We start from the raw sequence: 15,401 nt of genomic DNA, 5'->3' as shown, positions 1-15,401 counted from the left end.
CACAGAAACACTCCAACAGCAGTGCATGAAAGGGAAAACTGAAACAAAAAGCAGTGGGAACAAACAGAAAACAACAAAACAGCCGACCTAAATTCTAACATATCATTAATTACTCTAAAAGTAAATGGCTTGGCCCCCTTTCCTCAGTCGCCACGGAAGTGGTCTATCCTAGCAAGGAAGCTTCACTTCATCCCTCAGTGGTCACTCGCTGGCCCCATGGCCTCTGTCTGGGGGCATGCCTGCATGAACTCAGCCCTCACCCTGCAAGATGATGAGGTGCCAGTCATGGAGGATAAGATCAACGTGCTCATGAAAGCAGTGGGTGCAAATGTGGAATTCTTCTGACTGGGCTTGTTTGCAAAGCCCCGGCCAATGTCAATATTGGGAGGCCCATCTGCAACGTAGGGGCTGGTGGTCCTGCCTGAGCAGCCGGCGCTGCACCAGCAGGAGGTCCTGCTCCCTCGGTCACTGCTGCCCCAGCTGAGGAGAAGCAAGTGAAAGCAAAGAAAGAAGAATCAGGGGAGTCTGATGATGACATGGGCTTTGATCTTTCTTTTCTTTTCTTTTTTTTTTTTTGGCTTTGATCTTTCTGACTAAAACCTCTTCTGTAACCTGTTCAATAAAAACCTGGGCTCTTTGGGCACCCAGGTGGCTCAGTGGTTGAGCATCTGCCTTTGGCTCAGGTTGTGATCCTGGATTCCTGGGGTCCTGGGATCAAGTCCCACATGGGGCTCCCTGTAGGAAACCTGCTCCTCCCTCTGCCTGTGTCTGCCTCTCTCTGTGTGTCTCATGAATAAATAAATCAAATCTTAAAGAAAAAAGAACAGAAAAATATATATTGTGCACACATTAATCAATAGGAAGCTGAAGTGTCTATATTAATATTAGGCAAAACAGACTTCAGAGCAAAGAAAATTAGCAAGGGCAAAAAGTGGCATTATAAAACTATAAGAAGGCTCAATTACCTAAGAACATATAACACTCCTAAGCAGGTATGTTCTTAGCAGCAGAACTGGCAAAAATATGCAGCAAAAATGGCAAAACTGGGAGGAGAAATAGACAAACCCGCCGTTATAGCTAGGGCTTCTCTTAGTAGCTGATAAACCAGCAGCCAAAAAAATTCAGCACAAAATCTGGCCATGAATGTGTATAGCAGCTTTATTTGTAAATCAAAAACTGAGAACCACTTAAATGTCTTTTAGCAGGTGGATGGGTAAACAAATTATAGTACCTCCGTTGCAGTAGACGGAATGTGGACGCTGCCTTTCAAACTCATAGGTTAAATTCTGATGCCCACTGTGAGAGTATTTGGAGGTGGAGCCTTTCAGAGGTGAGTAGGTCATGAGGCTGGAGTTCTCATGAACAGAACCAACGCCATTATAAAAGAGAACCCAAAGAACCTTGTTACCCCCTTCCAGCATGTGAGAACATAAGGAAAAGACGGTTTTCCATGAACCAGAAAGTGGGCTCCCAATCTGTACACACCTTGGTCTTAGGATTCCCAGCCTCCAGAATGATAAGAAATATATTTCTGGTTTTTAATAAGCCATGCAGCCTGTGGCAACAACTTGATGGATTTCCAGGGCATTATGCTGCCTGATGAAAGGCCAATTATATCCATGTTACATTCTCAAAATGACAAAATTACACTGAAGAATCATGTTTGCCCAGGGTTCAGGTCCGAGGGAAGGATGTGACTATTAGAGGTGATGAAACAGTTGAGGATAATCTTGATGATAATCATGGTTACACCAATCTATATACATGATAAAATTTCATAGAACTATGCACCCCCCTGGGCAGCCCGGGTGGTTCAGTGGTTTGGCTCTGCCTTCAGCCCAGGGCCTGACCCTGGAGACCCAGGATCGAGTCTCAGGTCGGGCTCCCTGCATGGAGCTTGCTTCTCCCTCTGCCTGTGTCTCTGCCTCTCTCTCTCTGTCTCGAGTGAATGAATACAATATTAAAAAAAAAAAAACTATGCACCTACCAAAAATGTGCATATTAAAACTGGTAACAATCCCCAAAATGTCTGTAGTTTAGATAATAGTATGGTACTGCCATCAATTGGTTGGCTCTGATAACTATGCTCTGGTATGTAAGATATTATTGGGGGAAATTGGGAGAAGGTCCATGGGAACTCCCTGTACTCTTCCTGCAACTTCTGTGTGAGCCTTAAAATATTTTAAAACAAAAATATTTTTTAAAATGTGGCTAGAGCAACCGATCAGCTTTTTTTTAAATTTTTATAAATTTAAATAGCTGCGTGTGGATTGTGCAGGTCACTACTAAGTTTCACCAAGTAACCTTTTGATTTCCGTTTGTTCTTATTCCTAGGCTCCTAAAGAAAAGTTTCATGCATGAAAAGTTTACCTGACACATAAAATATAATCCATATTATTTAAATCTCTCTTAATTGAGTACAATGCTCTCTACCAAATGAGAGCATAATGAAATTCATGTTTGAAAAGTAACACATTTGGTCATTTTTTTCATTTTTTATCCCATTCCCATGACTACTGTGGATGGGAGAACATTAATTCTTCAGCTACATTCTAAAGGTTTTAAAACTCTTAGCCTTGTTTTGTCAGCTCACCGAATAGAAAGAAGTCTCTAGTTGTTCAGAACCTTAATTATCTCTTTTCACTGACAAAATCTAAGCAACCTACTACCTCCAAATCCCTAGGAATGAACAGTCGGTCTTTTGACCTTCCTTGCCAGAATAAGTGACTTTAAATCTTTGCCAGCTCAGGTTAAGAGATCAACTCTTCTCTCAGAGCCCGCAGAAGTCCAACTCCTCTGACTTGCAGAAGGGGTTTGATTCTTTCCTCCCTTTTCATTCGTCCCCCTCCTACTTTTCCCAAGCATCCTCACTCTAAATAAAATGTACAAGCTTATAATGAGGCAAATTCATTGAGTGCTGGCCCAGCCCTCCTCACTCCCTGCCCCAGACCCACATGGAAGCAAGGGTCTAATGATAAAGAACCACCCAAGCTTTCCTGGGGACGCTCAAGGGTGGGGACTCCTAAGGTTATTTTGGGATGGGTTGCTCTAAAATTCTCTTTCCAACCACTCCTACAGTGGTGGTGGAAGCTGTTGGGACCCCTCACCTTGCAGAAAGGCTAAGCCTTTGCCATCTCCGTGGGAATCTAAGATTATCTAGAGATTTCCAAAAAAGGAACATTAGGATTCTCTTCAGGGGCCTATGGGGGGTAGGGATGAACATTGACACTGCCATTGTTTAGGATTGCCAGCTCATGAGGGTAATAAAGTGCCTACTGACTTTTAGTTGGTTTTTATCACTGTTTAAAACTCTCTGCAAATGGTGCACCCACTTTTGCCTGAACTAGGGAAAACTACTCCTATCACCCGCCCTTCAGAAAGCCATCAGTTTACTCCCTCTTGTGTCCAGAGCATACCCTGCTTTCACCTTTCCAAACTGAGGGAGACTCAGATATGAGCCTGAAGCCTAAATTCTGAAAAGGCAGGAGATTGTCTGTTTCCCTCTTGAGTCTCTAACAGGTGACACAATGCTTGGTTCTAATCTAAGAGGTTATTGTTAAATAGAGAAATGAATTAGTTTCTATTTCACGGAAATAAATGACCATTTTTCATTCATTCATTCTTTTTTTTTTTTTTTTTTTCATGCTAAGAGATGACTCCTCAAAATAGGTTTCATTGCAGTCAACTGAAAATACCTCTCGAGACAGGTAATTCCCATTTGGTCAAGAGCAGTTTTCCAAGTAAAGGAGCAGCTATGAGCCATTAGCCGATTGGCTCACACTAGCCGTGGGATGAGTGCACTGGTAATAAGGGGATCTTGGCAGGGCACCAACAGCAACTCTGATATTCTCATCCCTGTACCACTCATATCCAGTTGTTTCTCATATGAAATTCACTCCATCCTGGAAGAGATTTTCCAAGATCTGGTTATGATGTTTAGAGGTGGTGTTTAATGGCTGATTGGCATCAACTGGTTGAGTCATTCTATCCTTAGTCATTTCATGGCTGGTGAATTAAATGGAGCTGATGAAGACCATGATCCATTCACCTCATAAGTCTTTGAAGGTGGTACCAATTTCTGCCTTTCTATCGGGGATGTGATAACATTTTAAATGCATTGCCTTAAAAATTTCAGGGAGGGATTCACTTGTTTTTTTTCCTACTGTAACAGCTCTTTACCTACTAGTTATTGTGAGGGTTTTCACAAATGTGAAGCACACCTAAGCTGATTATAAATTTGGAGAGTCAGAAGATAAGTGCAAGGTGGTTTCACGAACCCTGTGGATCCACTTTGAGATGGACCTAAGCCTAGAACTCTGGACCCATGTATGGCCCTTCTTTAACAGGAGGATCCATGATGGTACTCTGGGTCCTTCGGTGTCATAGTCAACTCAGATTCCTGTTTCAACAATCCACTTTCCCCAGTGTATGTATATTTGAGTAAATGGCCATTGGCCCCTTTGTAGAAAGACGAGGGAACACTGCTGTGTACACTTTCCATGGTGTTGCAAGATCCTTCCTCATAGGAACTTGCCATTACTTCAGTAAGGTTAGGGGTAGGTTATGGGTCTAAGAACTAGTCTGTAAACTGATTAAGAGATCATGATTCTCCAGTAAGGTGGTAGACTTTAATCTTCTGCTTATCTATTCAGGATCTATCTTGACTAGGTCATTGATAAGAGTCATTAAGCAAGACCCTTATTCCTTGTCAGTCAATCTCATTCTGGAAACACCATCTTCCATTAGGTAGCTTCACAAAGCTCCTTGAGCAGAGCCTTCTAATCTGTCTGCCTTGCACTTCAATATCCTGCCTGCCTTGCTCCTGGCCATCTGGCCTCTGCTATTCTCAGATCCTATCATCCCCATAGTTATCAGGGAGCATAGCTTGATAGCAGAATCTCCTATCATTAATCCTAATCTACATGGAGCAGCCACTACTGAGCTTCTCAACAATGCTGGTGCCACCCTCAGCTAGGAGAGGAAGTTGCATTAGTGTCAAAGAAAATTCTCCAGGGAAGGCAGCTGTCAGCCTCCAGCCAAAACTCACAGCAGCTACAAGTTGGATACAACAGGTTGAAGAAGAGAATCCTGATAGGGCAGCAATGGCATCCACTGCAGGATCTTTCCTTTCTTTCCCAGATCCCTACTACATGGCTTTGTCTCAGTCCTTGCAAGTAATGACGTTACTTGTCCCTCACCATAAAGGCTCTCCTTATTGTGTAACTTAGTTTAATCTTAATAGTGAGGTGTTTTCCCAATGCAGTTTATATATTTGTTCTGATCCCTGCATGGATAATGACTTTTACCAATTTAGCTTTGTTTTCTCTGCTACAAAAATTTTGCAAAGATCATTTTTCAATCCATATGCCTCATGCCAAGTGACTACTAATTTTCTTTCTGATTAAAAAGCATCCATAATTCTTGTAGTAAATTTGAAAAGTAAAGAAAAACATAAAGAGAAAAATAATCCAATCTTGCTATCTGAATACAACCACTGTTAACAATTGCATTTATTCCCAAATATTCCTGAGTATGTATTACAGATACATATGTATCCTATTTTTAACTTAACATGACTTCATGTGAATTTTATCATGTCATTAAAAATAGTTGTATGATGACCCTTTTTAATGACTACATGATATATTGTCATATGATTATACTACTATTAATTTAATTAATTTATTTAAACATTCCCCTAATCTTGGAGATTAAGATTTTTCTTAACGTTTTTCCATTGTTATTATAAATAACATTATAGTGAACACATTTTTTAAATAATTGGAGTAGAGTTGACATACAATGTTACATTAGTTCCAGGTGTACAGCATAATGATTTGACAATACATTAGACACTGATGAACACATTTTTTTTTTGGTCCACCTTTCTAGTCACTTAATTCATACAGCAATCATTTAGCCAACAGATACTTAATTGCTCCTATTACAAGCCAGAGGCACTATGTAATCAGCTAAGCACACCGCAAATGACAAGCCAGGCCACTCTCTGCCCTCCCTGCCACCACGAAGGTTATGATCTGCCAGGGGAGAAAAATTGGAAATTACTGCAGTTACAAGGGTGGTGACTACTAGAGAGAGGAAGTACAGTGGGTCTTGTGTCCTCATCAGCTTGGGTTGTCATGACAAAGTACTATAGACTGGTAGCTTAAAGAACTGAAATTGATTTTCTGATAGTCTGGAGGGTGGAAATCTGAGATCAGGATGCCAGCATGGTCAGGTTCGGAGAAAGGTTCTTTCTCTGACTTTCAAGGCCATCTTTCTGTTCAGTGCTCAGGTGGCCATTCTTCAGTACATGTGTGTGGATAGAGAGATGTTGTCTTCTCTTTTTATAAGGCCACTAATTCTACTGTATTAGAAACACTCTTATGACCTGATTTAACCTTAATTATCTCCCAAAAGCCTTATCTTTAAATACAGCCACATTGGGGATTAGGGCTTCAATGTATAAATTTGGAGGCAACAAAATTCAGTCCGTAGGGAACATTTCAGGAGAGAGTCTAGATGAGTATTTTTTTCAGGTGTTTAAAAAAATTAGTATTTTAGTAGTTTTCTTTTTAATTCGGATGTACTCTTTTTTAGGATTGCCAGATTTAGCAAACAAAAATACAGAATATTCAGTTATATTTGCATTTCAGACAAACAATAAAATATTTTTAGTATGATTATGTCTCATATAATATTTGATGTCCTGTGTTTTCTCTTGCAATCCTTCTTTTTATGCTTTAACATGGTCAATGCTATTTTCTTATTCATGTAAAGGATCACATCCTATATATATGTTATTCTGAAGGACACTGACATTGGCATTAACATGTCAACTATTAACTATTTTTAAAATAGCCAGGTAAAATTAATTGCTAAATTTGTCTGACATTCCCATTGATAAAGCTATTCTTCTATATTTTTTTTTGCCAAATTTGTGAGCCTCTGCTATTATTTGACTAAACATTTTTATTATTTACACTACATTTGTTTCTAAAGCATCAAGATGTACATACTTTTTCTTCACCTTAAAATAAAATTTTAAATGGAAGGAGCCTTGCTGAAGAAAAAACATTCTCAATCCCTTAGTAGTTCTTCATGGAACCTCCATTATGAAGTGAACATTTAGCTTTCCTTGACAAGTCCATACTCCTGGAAAACTACTTTTTATAAATACTCAGAACAATGTGGCAATGGTGCAGGGCTTTCAGAAGACGTGTGGCCGTACCTCTTCACATTAATTCTTTGTCCCAAGGCTGCCATTCACTGTATTTTAGGCAAGGTAGCTCTTATCTCAAGAGTAGGGTTTCAGGGGCTAGAATACTTTCTGGCTCTCAATCACTTTCTCTGCCTTAAAGGCTTTATAACTGTTTCTTGAAAAACACTCAAGCCAAGAAGGTGGTACAATTAGCATTTGCCTCAATTCTCTCACAGAAGCTCTCCCCAAGATAATTTTACACTCAGCCACAGACACATTATACGATTTTTTTTCAAGGGATTACCAATTGGAAAGGAGAGCTGAAATGTATCCTATACAGTACAATTGTACATACAAAGTACTAACGTCTTAAGAGACACAATGTCACCCTATCTATGGAATCTAGCTCCCGACCAAATATTCGGCAAATATTTATTACATGGCAGTATCTGATTTGAATGTCAATGTCCTCTGAATTTCTTTACAGGTCTCCAAACTCCTTTTCAGATTTCCTAAGAGTGCTTTTCTTTCTCTTCTCACCTCTAAATCCATAAACACAGTGCATTGTCTCACTTATCATCTCTAAAGAAGCAAACTCTACTTGAATGACCCAAGCTCCTGGCTAGTAAATGCTGAGAGTTGTAAACTATTGGAGATGGAGAACAGAACATAAAATGATGTTTTGCTCTTAGTTAGATTTTGATTTAATCAAGTCAGACTATGTGAAGCTGTGGATTAAAAATACTCCTGTGAAGGGTTTGAAGGAATATCTTAGTTTTCTGTATCCCAAGGAGGCATATGTTGTTTAGAAGTCCGAACTACAAATGTTTGATACAGAATTTTAAGTAACAGCTATTTTGCCTGCATTCTTCTTGATTTCCAACATTTACAGTCCCTTTCAGGACCGAAGTTTCATGGAGATAGTAAATTTTGTTTATTTTGCTCTTTATTTCTAGTGCCAGAGCAGTATCTAGTGCATGGCATATTCTCTTTAAATATTTATTAAATGTAGGAATAAATAAAATACAACCCTCCACATGTGCTTAATTTCACTTCCCCACTGTATAATCATGAGCAAATGCTTGGTGAAGTAAGAGGGATACTCATAATTAGCACTAATTTCATTCCTACTGTCGAGGTGGGTGTTCATCGGTGTTCATACCAACTCTTTTTAATTGATGTTTTCAGAATTCCCCTTGCCAAACATTAGTGACTTTTGTCCTGCCATGTTTACATACCTGAAACCAAGCACAGGCACTTTTTGAAGTTAATTAAAGATTCACTTATGTTAAACATTTCCGGATGATAGCAAGAGACCAACTTGGCAGACAATAGAAATAATCTCTAGTACTTCCCTCTGTGATTTTTCTCAGACAGGTCTTGAAGGGTCTGGTCCTAATGGGATTGATAGAAGTGAGACGGGGTGATTGGGAGATGCTGTGCTACTTACTGCCTACAGCAAGAGAATGCAGGTGAATTAAGAGATAAAGATCACCAACTTCATCCTTTGCATATCTGAGTGCACAGTTATTCAGGACAAATATAAAATCCCCTAGCTGGTTTAGACCTGCCACCCAGCACCTTTCTGGTACGCCTTTCATTTATTTGTTGTTGGGTGTTTGAAGGCTAATTTAAATACCAGCTTAAAAGATAGCTATAGCAGATTGCTTCCCAATTTTATTATCTCAGAGTATCCTTTTATTCACTTTCTTCCATGATCCACTTGGTTTTAAAAGATTCTATGTAGAAACTGTATTTGTAAACTAATAATTTGCCATTTTTGTTTTATTTTAGAAACTCTGCTTCTGAGAGTTTCTCATCAGAAAGTGATAAGCTGTTACTGTAAGTGTCGATTTAGTTCCAGCCAAGAGCAAAGACACTTGGTGTTGACCCAGAGGAAGTTTACCATGGGTAAAATAGATGACCGTCCCAGGGCTCTTTGAGATATTCAGAGTAGTTCCTGAGGACCTTTGGGGGTCCCAGGCTGAGAATCACATTAGGGTGTACATTGGGTCCAACTGGGGAGCTTGAAAGCATTGGTGCAGGCCCCATTCCAGACCAATTAAATTAAGATTTCTGTGCCCTGGAGTGACTTTATTTTTTTTTAAGCAATAAATTCATGTGGTTAAAAAAGTCCAACAGTACAGAAGAGTGATTTTAATGCATGACTAGGGTTAAAACCACTACACAGTGTGGCATATCTAAAGCAAATGTTAAAAACAAAACAAAAGTAAAAAACTGAAGAGAAAGGGAAAAGCTTGCCTTGGAGGATGCATCAGCAACTGTGGGAAAGGCTTTTGGAACTCTGCGTCTGGCCCCTATCGCACTAAGGGCAACTTTCATGAAAGTGAAAGTTGGGCATCTTTGCCAGATTTTCTACTCTTCCGGTGGTCCCTGAGGCCCCACCTCTGGCCCCCCTTGCTCCTGAATGGTGACCATTCAAAACCTCAAGAGAAGTGATGTGTTTATTAAAGATGTCCAATATTACCCGTTAGGCTTTACAGATGAACAGAAGCATTCCAAGCGAGTAGGGATATTTTTGCTGGAAAATTGCCCGTAGGGAAAATTGCCTGCAAAGGACAAAATTGATAAGAAGAAATAAACAATAGAATGAATACCAAACATCTTAGGAAATGTGAAAATTCTCTGATTCAATATATTTCCAATTGTCTTGTAAAAATAAATAAAGGAGGGACAGCCTGGGTGGCTCAGTGGTTTAGCGCGGCCTTTAGCCCAGGGCGTGATCCTGGAGACCCGGGATCGAGTCCCATGTCAGACTCCCTACATGGAGCTTGCTTCTCCCTCTGCCTGTGTCTCTGCCTCTCTCTCTCTCTGTGTCTCTCATGAATAAATAAATAAAATCATAAATAAACAAAGAAGACTTCCATATGTTCACTTTGATAAATTTAGTATATTTTGTAGTAGCTTATTGATCTCAGAAAGCAAATACCCATGCTTTTATGTCTTTCATGTCTTTCTGAAAGTTGGGCATCATAAGGGACCTCAAAAAATCATCAGAGTTGGCCCTCTGAGTTAGGGAATGTAGAATTAGGACTACCCTCAGGGACAGCTTAACTGGTAGATAGAATGAAGGCTTTGGAGAAGGCTGAACCTGGAGTTAGTCTATGTTCCACTCTTGGGGCACCTGGGTGGATCAGTCAGTTAAGCATCTGCCTTTGGCTCAGGTCATGATTCCAGGGTCCTGGGATGAAGCCTTGTGTCAAGCTCCCCACTCAGTGAGGAGTCTGCTTCTCCCTCTGCCTCTCCACATCTCTCTCTTTTTGTCTCCCAAGTAAATAAAATCTTAAAGAAATCCCACAAACCTATGTTCTACTCTTGACTGCCTGATTGTAGGCAAATTACTTAACCTTCATAAAGTTGAGATTCTGTATCTGTAAAATGAGACTGATAATACCTGTTCCACAGAGTTGTTAGAAGGGTTAATGAGCAATGTCTATAAAGCATTTGTACTGAGTCTGTTGTTTAGAAAGAATTCACACATATTACTATCATTATTATTCAAAAAAACAGATGACATTCTCTTTTTTCAAAGAGTTTAAAATCTTTGAGAGAAAGGATTAATACAACAAAAAAGAGAGAGAGATAATAATACAAGTTAGAATATAATAAAATTCTCAACTAAGAAGAAAGACAAAGGAACAGGTTCTGGGTGAATGTCAAGACTGTGGTCCAGTTCTGGGATGACCATCAATGACTGTGTGACCTTGGGCAAGTTACTTAGCCTCCCTAGGCCTCTTATTTCCTTATTTATAATATGCGATTATTAAAGTAGATAGTATCTCCAACTTCTAAGAATCTATGAACAATGCGAATCCTCAAACTGTTTTCAATATTTCAAAAAAACTCGGTAAGATTAGAGTTGATGCCACGATAAAACTGCTCAAATTAGTTAAGCTAAAGAAATTCTTTGCTTTTGCAGTATTAAAAAAAAATCACTTTTGAATGATAACATTACTTTTCATGCAGATGAGAAATGATGGTCAACCATAACATTGCAGGAATTTGCAAAAGAGATAATGAAATGCATTCTTGGTTATTAAAAGAGTGGAAACTACTATAGGACTCAAGATTTTCCAGTACTGTTTTCCATTTGATTATTTCATTGGTTTGACCACATGTCAAAGCATATGTTCTGAAAATCAGGGAAACGGGTTCTCAGTTCAAAGTTTTTATTCCTGTCTCCCCTAGATTCCCTACAACAACCTCTGTTCTGACAGCATCGCATTCTTGCTTCTCAGGCTTTGCTTCTGCCTCAGCTCCCCATCTCTTCCCAGGGTTTCATCGTCCTTCTAGCTCCATGTCACACTTTTCTCAACAGCTATAGGAATTCAGGTCACCACCAGCTGGATACTTAATCAGTATCATTTTCTCTGTGTGTCTCTATTTTTACTTTCCCTTAGACTGTAGACTCAAGGGCTGATCATTGTTTTTAGAGTCATTTCCTAACCCTAATTCTCCATAAAACCCATGAATTTTAAAGAAAGAAATTAAATTGCCATTGTTTAAGCATAAAAACCATCGATGGATGCCAAAACTAGCTGGTGATAGTTTGATGAGGATGAGGATATTTATGAGGCTAATGTCTATCCTATCAAAATACTTAATAATTTATTAATAAATAGTACCAAAAACTGGCAGACATAATCATAACCAAGTAGCAAAATTTAACAGCACACAGAAGGGGACAAACAGACATCATGTACCTCCTTATATGATACTCCAAGAAGAAATTGGCATCACTGCTCTGGTATTCGTAAAGCATACCCTGAATCTAATCATGAGGAAAAATAAAACCAAGTCAGAGTGTGGACCTCTGCATGAAATAACAGCTCTGTACACTTAAGAAATATTTAGTGCATTAAAAAATGCAAGGAAAGACTCAAGAATTATTCCAAGTTGAAGGATATGGCAACTAACCATAACAAGTAATCTTAGATTGGATCTTCAAATTATAAAGGATTTTACTGGAACAATTAGTGAAATTTGAATGGCGTCTATAAATTTGACGGCGGCAATCATGCTGATGGTTGTTCTGTGTTTATGTAGTAGGGTGTCTTTATTTTTTAGCAAATAAACACTGAAATCTTGAGGGATACGTCTTCTACTTACTCTTGAATGGTTCAGAAAAAAAATACGTGTATCATAGAGTAATGAATGTCATGTTAGATATATGTACATATTTTATATAAGTTGCACAGAGCATATTTACCTGTATATTATATATGTGTGTGTATTTACAGAGAGAGAGAGAGAGAGAGAGATGTGGTAAAATGTGAAGTGCAGGTTGTATGGGAGTTCTTTGTACCGTTTTGCAACTTTTTTGTATGTCTGAAATTATTTCAAAATAAAAGGTTAAAAAATTAATGAATTTCAGTACAATCAATATGGGAAATTAAATTAATAACATAAGACTGGGAACTTAACAAATGTAAAATGTCCTGAGAGAACATAAGGTGTCCTAAGGTGTGATATAAAAGAAATGCCATATATAATAAAAATTCTTTGGCAAAGACTCATAATCTATTGTTAGAGTATAGGCTGAAATGAAATGAAAAGATGTCAGAGCTTAGGCATAAAGAAAACTTCCTTTATTGCAACTGCAGTGCTGAAATTACATATGGTTATTCCTGGCTTATTCTTGACCCTTGAACAAAGCGCTGGCCTCTATACATTTGAAAATCTGAGTATAACTTTTGACTCCCCAAAAACTTAACTACTAATAGCCTGCTGTTGACTGGAAGCCTATAGATAATCTCAATAGTGTTATGTATATAATACACTGCATTCTGACAATAAAGTAAGAGAAAAGAAAATGTTAAGAAAATCATGAAAGAAAATACATTTATGATATTTTCTTTACCATGATATATATATATATATATATATATATATATATATATATATATATATATAAAAAATCCACGTATAAGTGGACCCTGGGCAGATCAAACCTGTTTTTCTTGAGGCTCAACTATATATTGAGATATGGAATTACTGGACAAAAACATCACTGGATTTACTTGAAAATTCAATGTAATTATTTTCTCTTTTTTTTTTTTGAGTGGCCCAGAACAAATGTGACTGGATTCACATTATCATTCAATGACTTGGCTCAGCCCCCTGCATGTATTAGTCGTTACTCCTTAGTGATGACTGGCAACAGACACTCATTTTTTCCACCTTAAGCAGCATCAAATCCATGGGCAGCTAGAAGAGCATAGTGTGAGGATAGGAGTGTGCCCTTTTTGCTAAGATAAAGACACTGGAGGGGCTGGGGGGTTTCTTGGAGGATCCATAGCCTTCCAAACCCTACCCAACACTGACAGATAGCCTGGTGCATTTAGCTCAAAGTATGTTCTATACCAGTTGTCCTCCAGGTACGCTCCCCAGGCCCACAGCATCCGCATCACCAGGGAATGTGTTAGAAGAACATATGGTCAGGCCCTGCCCCAGACCTCCTGAATCTGAACTCCGAGAAGTGGAGCTCAGCGATCAGAGTTTATTCAGTTCATCGCAGACTCTGAAGCCATGCTGAAGGTCCCCAACTGTTGATAACTCATCCACTCGGTAAGTTTGAAAGAACATCGTCTGCAAGGAAAAACTCAGGCACCTGTCTCTCCTCAGAAAAAGGACTAATTCCCAATTTCCTTGCAGTTAAAAGCCTTCAGAAAGAATCACCATAATTTAAATGGCTTGAGCTCTCAGGGAACTGCTTAATATGACCATAAATAAAAATTTAAAAACAATTAGAGAGGCACCAGAAGCTCTTTTTATCCCCTTGTGATCCTCTAAATGCACCAAGGACTTGCCACTTGGCTATTATGATTTTATATCCACCTCTATATTAAGGTTCTTGGTTTGCAGTATTTGCTTTGGGAACCAAATGCCTGTCATTTTATGGCACCATGGAGTGATTAATAAAGGCTTTTATAATACACTGACTCTGGCCCTGTGAAGACATCCTGTTCACTAAAATGAAAAGATAGATACCTGCTGGCCCAAGAGCTCAGGAGGCTTCCACGGAGGCAGGCAGAGGAGTCCGCTTTAAGTTTAAGGTGAAGCAGGATTGGGAAGTCTAACCACTTTGTGGGAGATGTGGCAGGGACCAGCAGCGGAGGCAAGCATAAGAGAGAAGGGTGCTTCTGAATCCTGGAACGTGAGTGGAGGTGGTCTTGGTGGAAGCACTTTGCCTGCCATCCAGATCCCTGAGAGGCCAGGTGGTGCCCTCCGGGCAAAGGTCCAGAAAGGACAGAAGAACACGTCGGTCACATTTGGTTTTGGTGTTTCTAATGCAGACCGTGTTTTAGTCAGTTGAGGTTTTTACTGCAACACAAATACTATAGACTGGTTGGCTTAAACAACCAATATTTATTTCTCACAGTCCTGGAGGCTGGAAAGTCCAAGACTAAGATCCCAGCAGATTCGGTGTGAGCTTTCTGCTTCATAGATGACCCTCTTCTCACCATATCCTCATGTGAGGAAACAGGGCCAGGGAGCTCTCTGGGTCTCTTCTACAAGGGCACTGATCCCATTGGTATGGGTTCCAGCCTCCTGACCTCGTCACCTCCCTTGGGCCCCACCTCCTAATACCATCACATTGAAAATTAGGTTTCAGTGTACATATCTCGGGGAGACATGACATTCAGTCTAAGGAAATAGCTTTTTCAGATGTTAGGAATCTTGTTAACTTTATTTATTTTTTTAAAGATTGTATTTATTTATTCATGAGAGACACAGAGAGAGAGGCAGAGACACAGGCAAAGGGAGAAGCAGGCTCCCTGCAGAGAGCCGGATGCGGGACTCGATCCCAGGACCCTGGGGCCACGACCTGAGCCCAAGACAGATGCTCAACCACTGAGCCACCCAGGCATCCCTCCCTCGTGTTAACTTTAAAGAAGACATTTATTTAAGTAATCTTGATGGCTCATTCTCTCTTGCCAAAGGACAACCCCCAAGGCTGTGAAATCTTTGAGGGTAAAATGTGTGCCTTCTAGGGAAAATCTGCCTGAGTTTTGCTGTGACAGCTGAAAAAAGTCACTTCACCTCCATTTATAAATGATTTCAGAAACCCACCATCAAGCTTTTGAAGAGAGAACGAGTTCTGACGAGTATCCTGCTCTTTTAGTGAGTTTGGGTGATGCGCTTTTCTTGCTTACCCCACAGCCAGAAGTGAGTCCAC

General features: G+C 39.5%; 1 pseudogene; it reads left to right on the top strand.

Moving 5' to 3' along the window:
• The first annotated feature begins 216 nt into the window (after positions 1-216).
• On the top strand, positions 217-2,342 carry LOC129499975 (60S acidic ribosomal protein P1-like; annotated as a pseudogene).
• The last annotated feature ends 13,059 nt before the right edge of the window (positions 2,343-15,401 follow it).

Source organism: Nyctereutes procyonoides, unplaced genomic scaffold, assembly GCF_905146905.1.
Source record: "Nyctereutes procyonoides isolate TBG_1078 unplaced genomic scaffold, NYPRO_anot_genome, whole genome shotgun sequence".
Lineage (NCBI taxonomy): Eukaryota > Metazoa > Chordata > Mammalia > Carnivora > Canidae > Nyctereutes > Nyctereutes procyonoides.
Note: the sequence above shows the minus strand (reverse complement) of the source record. Positions and strands in the feature narration are given on the sequence as shown.